Source organism: Megascapheus bottae, chromosome X (genome assembly GCF_031878675.1).
Source record: "Megascapheus bottae isolate mThoBot1 chromosome X, mThoBot2.hap1, whole genome shotgun sequence".
NCBI classification, from domain to species: Eukaryota; Metazoa; Chordata; class Mammalia; order Rodentia; family Geomyidae; genus Megascapheus; species Megascapheus bottae.
In genome coordinates, this window is record NC_143547.1 from 7,278,485 (window position 1) to 7,290,602 (window position 12,118).

Genomic DNA, 12,118 nt, shown 5'->3' on the forward strand with positions numbered 1-12,118 from the left:
ACAAATATTGTAATTTTTTTCTCAGTCATGGGGTTGGAACTCGGGTTCTGGGTGTTGTCCCTGAGTTTTTTTCCCCTCAAGAGTACTTACTGCTCTACCACTTTGAACCACAGTTCCACCTCCATTTTTTTGGTGGTTAATTGGAGGTAAGAGTTTCACAACTGGGCACTGGGGGCCCACTCCTGTAATCCTAGCTATTCAGGAGACTGAAATCTGAGGGTCATGGTTGAAGACAGCCTGGGCAGGAAAGTTCATGACACTCTTATCTCCAATTAACCACTAAACATACAGAAGTGGCAGTGTGGCTCAAGTGGTAGAGTGCTAGTCTTGAATACAAAAAGGCTCAGTAACAGCATCCAGGCCCAGAGCTCAAGCTCTACGACTGGCCAAAGAAAGAAAAGAAAAAAAAAAAAGAATAAGAGTCTCACAGACTTGCCTGTCTGGGTTGGGTTGGCTTTGAACTGCAATCCTCAGGTCTCAGGCTCCTGAGAAGCTAGGATTATAGGCGTGAGTCACCAGGGGCCACCTTTACAATAACTTAAGTTCTGGAGATAGATATTGATGATAGCTGTATAAAATGTGGGTATATTTAGGGGCCAGGAGTTTGGCCTAGTGGTAGAGTGCTTTCCTAGCTTGCACCAAGGCCCAGGTTCAATTCCTCAGTACCACATACATAGAAAAAAGCCGGAAGTGGTGCTGAGGCTCAAGTGGTAGAGCTCTAGCCTTGAGAAAGTCCAGGGAGAGTGCTCAGGCCCTGAGCTCAAGCCTAGGACTGGCAAAAAAATTGTGTATATATTTAATATGATCAAAATGTACACTTCCAAATGGTTAAAATTGGTGAGGACAACTATATTCCAAGACCATCTCTGAAAAAAAAAAAGAAAGAAAAAGAAAGCCAGGTGCCAGTGGCTCATCTCCGCACTCACAGCTACTCAAGAGGCCAAGAGCCAGAGGATGACAGGTTTATTTTTTCTTTTTTTTTGGTCGGTCCTTGAGCTTGAACTCTGGGCCTGAACGCTGTCCCTGAGCTCTTCAGCTCAAGGCTATGGTCCTACTGGTCCTACCCCTGGAGCCACAGCACCACTTCTGGGTTTTCTAGTGGTTAATTGGAGATTAGAGTCTCATGGACTTTCATGCCCAGGCTGGCTTTGAACCGCGATCCTAAGATCTCAGCCTCCTGAGTAACTAGGATTACAGGCATGAGCCACCGTGCTAGGACTACAGTTTAAATACAGCAAAAAGAAGATTTGCTACACTCTATTTTCAAATACAATCAACAAGAAATCAAGCTGGAAGCATAGCTTACCTGGTGAAATGCCAGCGGTGAGCAAGCAAGCATGAGTCTTTGGGTTCAAGCCCCGGTATGTGGGAGGGGGTAGAGAGAGGTGTTAAAACAGTAAATTTTGTCATATGCATCCTGCCGCAATTTTTAAAGTGAGAGCCAATGGGCCCCTTGAACCCAGGGGCTCTTTCTTTCCCATCAACAGTGTCCATTTGTTCCCTGTTAGGTTCCAAAGACTGTTAGTGCGCTTCCCACAACTCATCTAGTCAACTCCAGTACTGGGAACACCTCACCTCAGGTTTACACCCTGTCTGTCACACACATAGGACCATATAAAACAGTACAAGGTGAGTGGACGCATTGGACTCCAACCTTGATGTGCTATGAGAACAGGAGAACGGGAGCAGGAAGTGCGTAAGCATCAATGATTTCTCCAAGCACATGTTGATGGTTCCCACACCTGCCCTTTTCTAAGGCTTCTTGGTCAATGGGACCCTCTGCAATAAGGAAAAGTCCCTGCATAGGGGCTAGCTTGGCCCCCTGAGCCCTTCAAATGTGGTCAGTCCAACTGAAGAGCTACCTTACTGTACTGTATGTTAAGTAATTGAAATGGGATGCCTACATGATACTACTGGCTACCAACTTGGTCGGCATGGTTTTAGAGAATTTTTCATGAAACAGCCAAGTGATAGATTTCTATCTTTTTGGTAAGACTGTCCAAACCAAAAACAACCCTGAGGGTGGAGATTAGGAAGTGAGGAGAGAGGGTGAGGAGTGGGGAGATCAGTTTATTCCAGAAGCTCATGCAATGCATTTATTATTGCCCAAGTCTTTAAAAATAATTATAAGGGGGTATTGAGATATGATTAATTCAAGACCAGGGAAAGGTTAATTAATAGGGGGTTCATGGCACAGCCAAGATACAGGCAATGTGGATCCACAGTAAGCAAAGTCAGTGGCTCGTGCCTGAAATGAAAGCTACTCAAGAGACTGATATCTGAGGCTCAAGGTTCAAAGCTAACCTGGACAAAAAAATCTCCTTGAGACTCATATCTGCAATTAGCCACCAGAAAACTGGAAGTGGTGCTGTGGCTCAAAGTAGAACACTAAGCCTTGAGCAAAAAACTCAGTGACACAAGTGGCTAGGCCAAGTTCAAGCCCTATGACCAGAAAAAGCAAAAGAAAATTTGTTATGCATGACAGCACACATGCACACATACGCACATGTGTGCACATGAGCATGCACACAGCCAGAAAAGCAAAGCCATCATACATGAATTTGCCACACTTGATACCAACAGGCAGTGGTACATAGTTGTGCCTGGTGGCAAAAGGGACATTGATTTGTTCCAAGAAAGAGTTTGTTCAAACTTCAATTGGGAGCAGAATGAATAGAATTTGAGCAAACTGAGTGCACTTCTAGGTAGAGTGGGCTCCTGAACTCCTCTGAAAAGAGGTAGTACTGAGGACTATTCTCAGCTGGGTCACCAATGTCAAGAGTGTTCTGGAAAGGTCCAGTTTACACTTGTTTGAAGATGTGTTCCATCCCACCTCCTTCCAGCTCCTGGTGGGGGCTGGAATTGGCTCTGTGAAAAAGCCTGATCAGGCTGCCTTCAATAAACAAGGAATTGTAGTTGCCAAGGTCTAGCATGCACGTGTTTGAAAGGGGCTCCTTTGTTCTTTTCCTATATATGTGTTTAGGTTTAAGGTAAGCCCAGCTACTGCCTTTTGAGCATTGGCGAAATGAAGGTGCAAGGATTCTCAGGCAATTGTATGTCACATACAATGCCAATGAATGTCACCCAAGTGGCAAAGGCTTGTTCTCATATTCCCTTTGGTGACATCAGCCAAACCATTCTACAACTGGAGATACTTGTCCACCCAAAGTAACACCTTGAAAGCTGGATTTGTGTTTGTTTTTTTAAATAGCCTACAGTTTACAGTGGGCCTAAAATTGAGTATTAAACTCTATCAATGGAAGCTCAAACCCCTGAATGCTTGTGAACTAATGTGGGACACAGTGGTAGATCCTACTGCACTGTCCATATGTGTGTGTGAAGCTGAAAGCATAGAGGCATGGCTTAAGCAGTGAAGCACCTGTCTAGCAGTCACAAGGTCCTGAGTTCAAACTCCAGTAACACACACACACACACACCCTAGATAGTTCTAAGATGAGACAATACACATGTGAAGCAGCATAGCAAATTCATGTGGGAAGCATCAACCCCTCCCACACACACACACACCAGGCCTCCTTGTCATTGAGTATTGAGAGGCAAGAAAGGAAGAAGCATGGCAGAAGTCAAAGTAGGTAACTGGGAGAGGGAAAGGAGCTCAAAATCATCTGAGTTACACTATGTTCCTTGCTCTCAGACAGTTCACTTTGTTCCATTCATTTATGTATTTACTTATGTATTTCTATATTTAATGTACTGATATATTTATTTTTATTTATTATTTGTTTATTTGACTTATTACCTGGTTATTTGACTCACTAAGCCAGATGCTCTACCACTCGAACCACACATCTAGACATTTTTTGTACTGGTGATGGTGATTCATTTTTTTACTTTTTATTTTATTTTTTTTGCCAGTCCTGGGCTTGAGATTAGGGCCTGACCACTGTCCTGGGGCTTTCTCAAGGCTAGAGCTCTACCCCTTGAGCCACAGAACCACTTCCAGCTTTTTTCTATGTATGTGGTACCGAGGAATCGAACCCGGATCTTCATGCATGCTAGGCAAGCATTCTACCACTAAGCCAAACTCCGGGCCCCTATTTTTTACTTATTTTAATGTAGAGTCCCACAGCTTTTGGTTTTTTTTTTCCTGGCCGACTTAGGCCACCATTCTCCTATGTATGGCTTCTGTGTAGCTGGGATGTCAGAGGTTCACCAAGATAGTCACATTTTGGCCGGAAGTTTGGCCTAGTGGTAAAGTGCTTGCCTAGCATGCATGAAGACCCGCATTTGATTCCTTGGTACCACATACATAGAAAAAAGCCAGCTCAAGTGGTAGAGCTCTGGCCTTGAGAAAGCCCAAGGACTGTGCTCAGGCCCTGAGCTCAAGCCCAGAACTGGCAAAAAAAAAAAAAAAAAAACACCTCATATTCTAATTAGTTTAGATGGGGAGGGGTGGTGAAGTAACCCTCACTCAGTTTTTGTGGTGGTGTTTGCTTTGGAGCTCATTGTGGGGTTTGAATTCAGAGCTTCAGAGCTTCAGCATTTTCCCTAAGCTTTTGTGCTCAAGGGTAGTGCTCTACCACTTGAGCCACAGCTCCACTTGTTTTTTGTTGTTTTGTGAATTTTTTTGGCTTTTATTGTATTCATTCATTTATTTTGCCAGTAGTGAGGCTTGAACTCAGGGCCTGAGCACTGTCCTTGGACTATTCTCAAGGCTAGAGCTCTGTCTACCCTTGAGCCCCAGCACCATTTCCAGCTTTTTTCTATGTATGTGGTGCCGAGGAATCAAACCCGGGTCTTCGTGCATGCTAGGCAAGCACTCTACCACTAGGCTAAACTCCTGGTCCCCTGTCCTCCTTTTTTTTTTTCTTTTGCTGGTTAATAACTGGAGAAAAGAATTACTGGGGATAAGATGGTTAGAGTGACACAGATTAAAATACATTTGTATTTATACACTGCTTTGTTAAATGACACCTCATTTATATGTTTACTAACAGAATACTAGTAACAGTAATAATAATTTTAATAGTCTCACCAAGTTTTTCTATCCAGGCTGGATTCAAACTTGGCTAGAATTTTACAGGTGTGAGGCATCTGTGCCTGGCAGATTCTCACTACCTTTTTGACCAGGGCTCCCCCTCAAATCACCATTATCCAGATTCGTCTGTGAGGTTGGCTAGTCGGATATTTCCAACGCCTTAAGAATGAATGAAGGGGTCTACGTGGTAGTGTCGTCTATTTTCTTCCCAGTGAAAAGGGCATCTCAGTACCCAGTCTAGGATTTCTAGGTCCCAGGAGTAGGGGGGCGGGGTGAGAGGCCGAGGAGGGGAAGCGAGGAGGGGGTCGCAAGGCTTCTGAGAGTAAGTAAGGTGGGGACGAAGCGGGACACCCGCCCTCACCTGCATCGTAGAAGGCGTCGAGCACCGCTGTCTCCCCGAAGTCGAGCTCCCCAAAAGGCACGGAAGTCAAGTGCGCACCCTCAGCCTCGCACGCCCGAAGAAGGCAGTTGAGGGCTCCTGCCTCAGGACCGCCGGCCGCACCGCCCTGAGAACTGTCGCTGCGAACGTACACTACCCTCAGAGCCCGCCGCAGCCGGCCCTCGCCCTCACCCCCGCACTCCCCACAGCTGGTCCCCGCAGCTTCGGCCGCCGCCATCGATTCGGGCTCGGCCAGTCCCTCAGGGCCCTCGTCACCGGGAGGCAAACGGGACTGAGGTGACTCGCTCGCCGCCCCCAGCGCCTCAGCTGAGGGTGTCCTGTCACTGTTCTCCATGGGACAGCGTCGACGAAGCCGCCGCGCGGTCCAAGCACCTGAGGCGGGGAGCGCGGGGCGGGACGGTCGTGGCGGGGACGCCCCTCCACGCTCGTCCGCACTGCTCAGGTGGCCCCGCGAGCCGTTAACTAACGCTCACGTCCCGTGCCCTTTGAAGACCCGCGAGAAAAAGGGGCGTGGCTTGGGAGGGGACGTCAGGGCGAGCCCTGGGGGAGCCTGGGAAGGGCGGCGGGGCAGGAGTAGGAAGAGCGCCCCCTGCAGCCGTTCTCGGGCAGCGCCCGGACTGTGCGATTGGAGCAATGAGACATTTAGGGACTTTCCCCTCCCCCCACCGCCTTGCCCTTATTCTGAGGACCCTCAGGCATTCCATTGGGGTTTTTTTATTTTTTCAACTGAGTTAAAGCGTTTTATGGTTACACCCCTTTCCCCCCCTGCCCTCAAGTATGGTTAGACTCTTCAAAAGCACGGATGGCCTGCAGAGAATCCATTTCAAACCAAGGGTAGGTGGGGTTTTTTTTGGGGGGGGACTTAGCCATACTCCTCAGAACTTAGCTCAAATGCATGAGCGGGATGGCAATCTGCTTAGTTCTCACAACTCAACGTGGCTTTCCTGGTTTGGCCCCACCGGTGATGCTCCCAGCCCACACCAGCTACCAGCCCATTCTCAAGCCCACTATCTTAATCTAAATATGAAAGCCTGCTCCCCCACCCCCACTCCCAGCCCCAGGTGCTTGGCGCCAGAGCTTCCTACCAAATGGAGCTGGAGACTCAAAGGCGCTCAGAACAATAGGTTCGCCCCAAGGCCAACCAGCCCCCTGAATTTACAAACACTCTTTGAACCCACCAGCTACCTGAGACCTTGCCTTCTAACCACAACCCCTAAGGAAGTCCCTCCATCCCGACCCCCATTAACAGTCGCCTCCTGTCACCATAGTAACCCTCTTCAACATGCCATTAAAGTTGATCTGGTCTGTTGAGGCTATTTTCTGCTCTTTTCTTTTATTCGAAGTCACTCAGGACTTCGGGTTCCTAATAGAGATGATTCATTTCGTGCTCTTCATCCTCAGTTGTGAAGTACCTGGCCCTTCTGAGGCCTGTCCTGGACCCTGATTTATCCTGACTTTACCTGTGACCTTGCCAGGCACCCAGAGGCTTCAGCAACCAACCAGGCTTGCCAGGCAAATATGACTTGAAGTGTACTTGTGACCTATGAAAGCCTGTGAACCCCCAAAGAGTCTTCCCTCTGTGTCTTACACCCCCCCCACCATCTTCCTACCAAATATTAAATTGTATTCAAAAGATAGGATGCCCTGGGCCTTGTCCCCCAGGCATTGGGAAAGTGTTATTATTTTATTTCACTTCATCTTATGGTATTTATTTTGTTTTGGCAGTCCTGGGATTGAATTTACAGCTTTATGTTACTAGATAGGCCTGTACTGCTCCAACCACGCTTTCGGTGCTTTAATTTTTCTTTTCCTTTTTTTTAAAGTCACAGCTTTAAGATGCAATTCATAGCTGTGTACAGCTGGCTCAGGCCTGTAATCCTGGCTGTTCAGGACACTGAGATTTGAGGAATAGGGTTCAAAGCCAGCCCATGGAGCAACGGTGTAGGAGGCTCTTATCTCCAACTAATCACAGAAAAAAAATGGAAGTACAGCTATGGCTCAAAGTAGTAGAGAGCTCAGATACAGTACCGGAGTTCAAAGCTCAGGATTGAAATTTAAAACAAATATAATTCATATACCATCCAATTCACTCACTCAGAATATATGACTCAGTGGTTTATATTCATAGAGTCACAGAGTTTGTACAGCCACCACAATTTTGGAAGATTTTCTACCCTACCACAAAAAACAAAAAGCAAAAAAAAAAAAACTTAGCTAACAACTATAAATCACTCACTAGCCTCCCCTCCCCCAAATCCCCAGCCTTAGCATTTACTCGAATTCCTACTTCTACAGACTTGCCTCTTGTGAACATTTCAGAAAAACAGAATCAATACAAAACATAGGCAGGAGTTTTCATTTACATTGGGTATATAAGTTGGAGTGGTATTTTTGGTAAATCTGTATTTATTATGTCATGGTAAATCTGTTTAAGGAAAAATTGACCATTTTTCATAGTGACTCATCAGTGACTCTTCACATTGGAGAGTTGCAACTACACATTCTCATTGACACATTATTGTCTTTTTTTTTACAGCCATCCTAGTGGCTCATTGTGATTTGAGTTTGCAATTTTCTCCAATGGCAATGATAATGTGAGCTTGAATGTGAGCTCCTGTGCATATGAGCCATTTGTGTAATTTCTTTGGCATGTTATATATTTGGGTCCTTTGCGCAGTTTTTAACTGGGTTCTCTATCTACTGCGGACACAAATCCCTTATCGGATTTGTGACTGGCAGTAATTTATCTCATTTACCACTTTATTCCCCCCCTTTTTTACATCATGAAGGATTTTATTGTGATAATAATATAGTTTCAGTAATATACTTTGATCATATTCATCTCTTCTATTATCCTTCATTATCCACCTTCCATTCCCTTTTTATCCATCTTGCAAATTTTAAATGGGTTTCATTATGGTATTTCATATATGATATTTTCAAATATTTCAATCATTTTCTCCCTATTCACTCTCTTTTCCCTACCTGTTCCCTACTGGTTTCCCCACCCGAATGGTCATTTATATTCATTTCCATTTTTCTCTTTAGAGGAGAGCCTAAATATTTTCATCACATGCATCTCAGTTGATGAGTGGATCAACAAGATGTGGTATTTATACACAATGGAATTCTATGCTGCTGTCAGAAAGTACATCATCGCCCCATTTGTAAGGAAATGGAAAGACTTAGAAAAAATCGTATTAAGTGAAGTAAGCCAGACTCAAAGATACATAGGCTCAATGGTTTCCCTCATTTGTCATAATCAGTAGAAACCTTGGGCTCTCCTAGCAGAGATTTACAATACAACAAAACCTAGATACATAAGGCCATATAGAATGACGCTAAATGAAAGGATCTCCAGGATATAGAAACAAAAGCCATATAATGAGTGATTGTTGTCCTTAATGTACTATGTTATCTCTCATCTCTCTAGCTGTCCCTTGGTTATCTCCTATTATTACAGTATTTTACCTTGTTATCTGATATACTGTATATATGTTTATTTGGTTATTTGAAATTGGATAGGGAAGGGGGGAAAATAAGATGAGGGGCAGGGATGGGGAGAGGGAAATGGGGACCAAGGCATGAGAAAGGGTATCAATGTATGGGAAGCAATGCACCTTCTATCTGGTGAATATAATGTAACCTTTCTCTTAATTATAATTAAACTATATGAAAAAGTATTATCACAGGAAAGATAACTGTGACATTATTCTCTCTCCTTCCTTGATGGTTTTGTTTTTACCACAACTTCACTTTGTATTTTAGTAACAGTGGCAGTATAAAGTGTCTTACAATATAGGAGATCCTAGCTTGCCAGTGGTGCCTCGCCACTGGAGGAGGACGACCAGCCCAGGAGAATTCATCTCCTCAGAGGAAAACTGGATATGATCATGAGTCCAACCAATATCAGAAGTCTAAAAGTAGTGAGATAATGGCTCAAGTGCATGCCTAGGCAGAAAGAAAGAGCCTATCCTAACAACCAAAAGTGGAAAATAGGTTCTGTCCTGATAGATTAGCAAGTGCAAGGCCCTGAGTTCAAACCTCAGTACCACCAAAAGAAACTTCTTCCTTACTTCTCGAATCTGATAGAAATCAAGAAGTTTTCAAGTGGCTGTAAAAAAAAATATCCAGGCTTTGAGGAAATCAGGAACACTTTCAATGCTTCTGTACTGACTTTCTTTTTATAAGATGCACTACAAGGACACGTGTTCTTTGTCATATTGTAATACATAATAGTAGTAATTTTCCTAATGTGCTTGTTCATCGGAAATTACTCCAGCAACTGGCACAACCTTTCGCAGGGCCAAGCTGCCTATTTGAAAACCCATTGCCAGGTCTTGGCTGTTGTCTTCCCTATAATCTTCCCAAATTCCTCTCAACTCGGTCTGGGGCCGCTGAATGAGCGAGACACGGCAGACTTGTGAGAATTCTGCCTTGAATAATATCCTCCTTGTAATAAAAATCCTGCTGAGTAAAGAACTAGCATTGATCCAGCTAAACAGTGCCTTTCCTGAAGTTGGCACACACAGCCTAACATCTCATTGTCTCCAGCCATTTGCACACCTGAAGCAGTCTCCAGAACCTTCCAACTCCCTCCCACTCCTGCACTCTGAGAAGAAAATTGCAAAATGCTGCATTTATCTTTTCTGTGTAGGTGAACGTTGGTTCCTCTTGTATCCACGTCTTGCCCTCCTGTAAAACACATGTGCTGGTAGCCTCTTTGCCCGAATGCAATGGGGTCAAAAACGCCCATCCAGATGTGCAGATAAAAGCTCCTCCCTGTGGGGTTGATTTCATTCTCTCCATCATGACAGCTTTTCAAGGAGTGCCTCATTTTGCAGGGCTGCCCTCTTCCCTGATGAGTCTCTACTAGAGCCCCAGTTTGTATCTCTTGGTGTTTTAAGGGTATAATTTTTTCCAATTATTCTTATTCTTTAACTTGGGGAGAGGTCATTGTAAATACATTGGCAGCTGTCAGAAATCATACAGTGATCTAGTACTCTTGACTCAGCTCTCCCCATCACCAGGTGCAGGTGAAAGTTTAGAAAGTTTCCCTCTAAAAGAAGGAGCTGTTCACTTAGGGTCTTTGACTTCCATTGCAGAATGAAATTTTCTGGCTAAGTCACAATGGTAAGGGAAGTCTGGAAGCTTTCTTGAGCAAAGAGAAGAGTGGAGATGCAAACAGGGAACAGGGAGAGAGAGAGAGAGAGAGAGAGAGAGAGAGAGAGAGAGAGAGAGAGAGAGAGAGAGAGAGAGAGAGAGAGAGAGAGAGAGAGAGAGAGAGAGAGAGAGAAGAGAGAGAGAGAGAGAGAGAGAGAGAGAAGGAGAGAGAGAGAGAGGGAGAGAGAGGGAGGGAGGGAGGGAGAGAGCTCTTTGCAGCAGGGGTGGGTATTTGAGGAAGGCAGAGGGAAACAGAAAGAGAGAAGGGGGGTGGGAGGGAGAGCTCTTTGCAGCACTGGTATGAATTTGATGAAGGCAGAGGGGGTGGGGGTCTGACTTCAAAGTTATACAAAAATAAGTGTTGTGTCTGACCTCCATTGACGCCTGGTGTTACATTTTCACAACTGCAGGATGTCTGGGTGTTCCTTTCAGGTAAGATTGCCTCCTGCCAGAAAACAGATGTTTATCCTTGAGCTAAGGATTCCTATCTTTTCTCTTAGAAGCAAAGACAGTGCTTCTGTGTTTCTAAATATGGTTGTTTCTGAGAGGTCTTCACCAGGGCCTCACGTTCCCTAATTTAGGTGGCCTCACCCCCAGTGGGAACACCTTGTCAAATATCATCACAACCACCATATTGAATGTGATTCCCCCCTTTTTTTGTTCATTTTGGCAGCTACTGCTGTTTAAACTTCGGGTCTTGAGTTTGCTGGGCAGATGTTCTGTCGCTGAGCCACACACCTCCAAGTCCTTTCTGTAATGGCTATTTTTTTTTTTAGAAAAGATAGGGTCTCCATTCCTGCTTTCGCACATGCCTGACCTGTGATCCACTTGTGTTGAATTTCTTGTCACGGTTAGGATAACAAGCTCACATGCCTATACCCAGTTCTCAGGTGAGAAGCCATCTCTTGAATTTCTGTTTAGGCTGGCCTTGAACATGAATCCTCCCAATCTCAGCCTTCCAAGTAGTTAGGATTATAGGCACAGACCACTGGCTGACAATTGGCTGGAAGTATTTTTTTTCCACTGAGGATAATTCCCTGGAAATGTGTCCATTTTTTTACATAGTCAGTAATCCATTCTACTGTGTGCACGTCTGTCTCCAGTTTTACGCTATTAAAAGAAAAGCTGCTATGAACATTAATATAGAGTTTTATTGTTGTTGGTGTTGTTGTTGTTTTATGATACTGGAGATTGAATTTAGGAACTTGTATTTGCTTAGATAGGTGTTCTAACATATTAACCACATCTCCAGTCCTTTTTAGTCACTTTCCAAATAGAATCTTGTAAATGTACCTGGGCCTGCTTGGCCTTTTTTTGGTAACAGGGATGGCCATTCAGAAAGCCCCTACACCCTGCTTATTGCTCACTTTTTTGCCTGAGCTAAACTTGAAATGCAATCCTCTAGATCTCCGTCTTTGGAGTAGCTGGGATTACTGGAATAACTTACTATACTTGGCTCAGGATTTTGTGAAAACACAAGTTTCCATTTCTCTGAGGTAAATGTTCAGAAGTACAAATTCTGCATCATATAGTAGTTGTGTGTATTATTTATTTTA

The 12,118-nt window shown here is 44.5% G+C and overlaps 1 protein-coding gene across 1 annotated transcript in view; it reads right to left on the reverse strand.

Annotated features, from left to right (window-relative positions):
* Nucleotides 1-5,564, reverse strand: part of Map3k15 (mitogen-activated protein kinase kinase kinase 15) — a 91,651-nt gene extending 86,087 nt beyond the window's left edge. The window contains exon 1 of the mRNA XM_090326454.1: nucleotides 5,361-5,564. The gene's annotated coding sequence lies outside the window, so the exon portion shown is untranslated. The remainder of the gene's footprint in view (nucleotides 1-5,360) is intronic.
* Nucleotides 5,565-12,118: the final 6,554 nt, after the last annotated feature.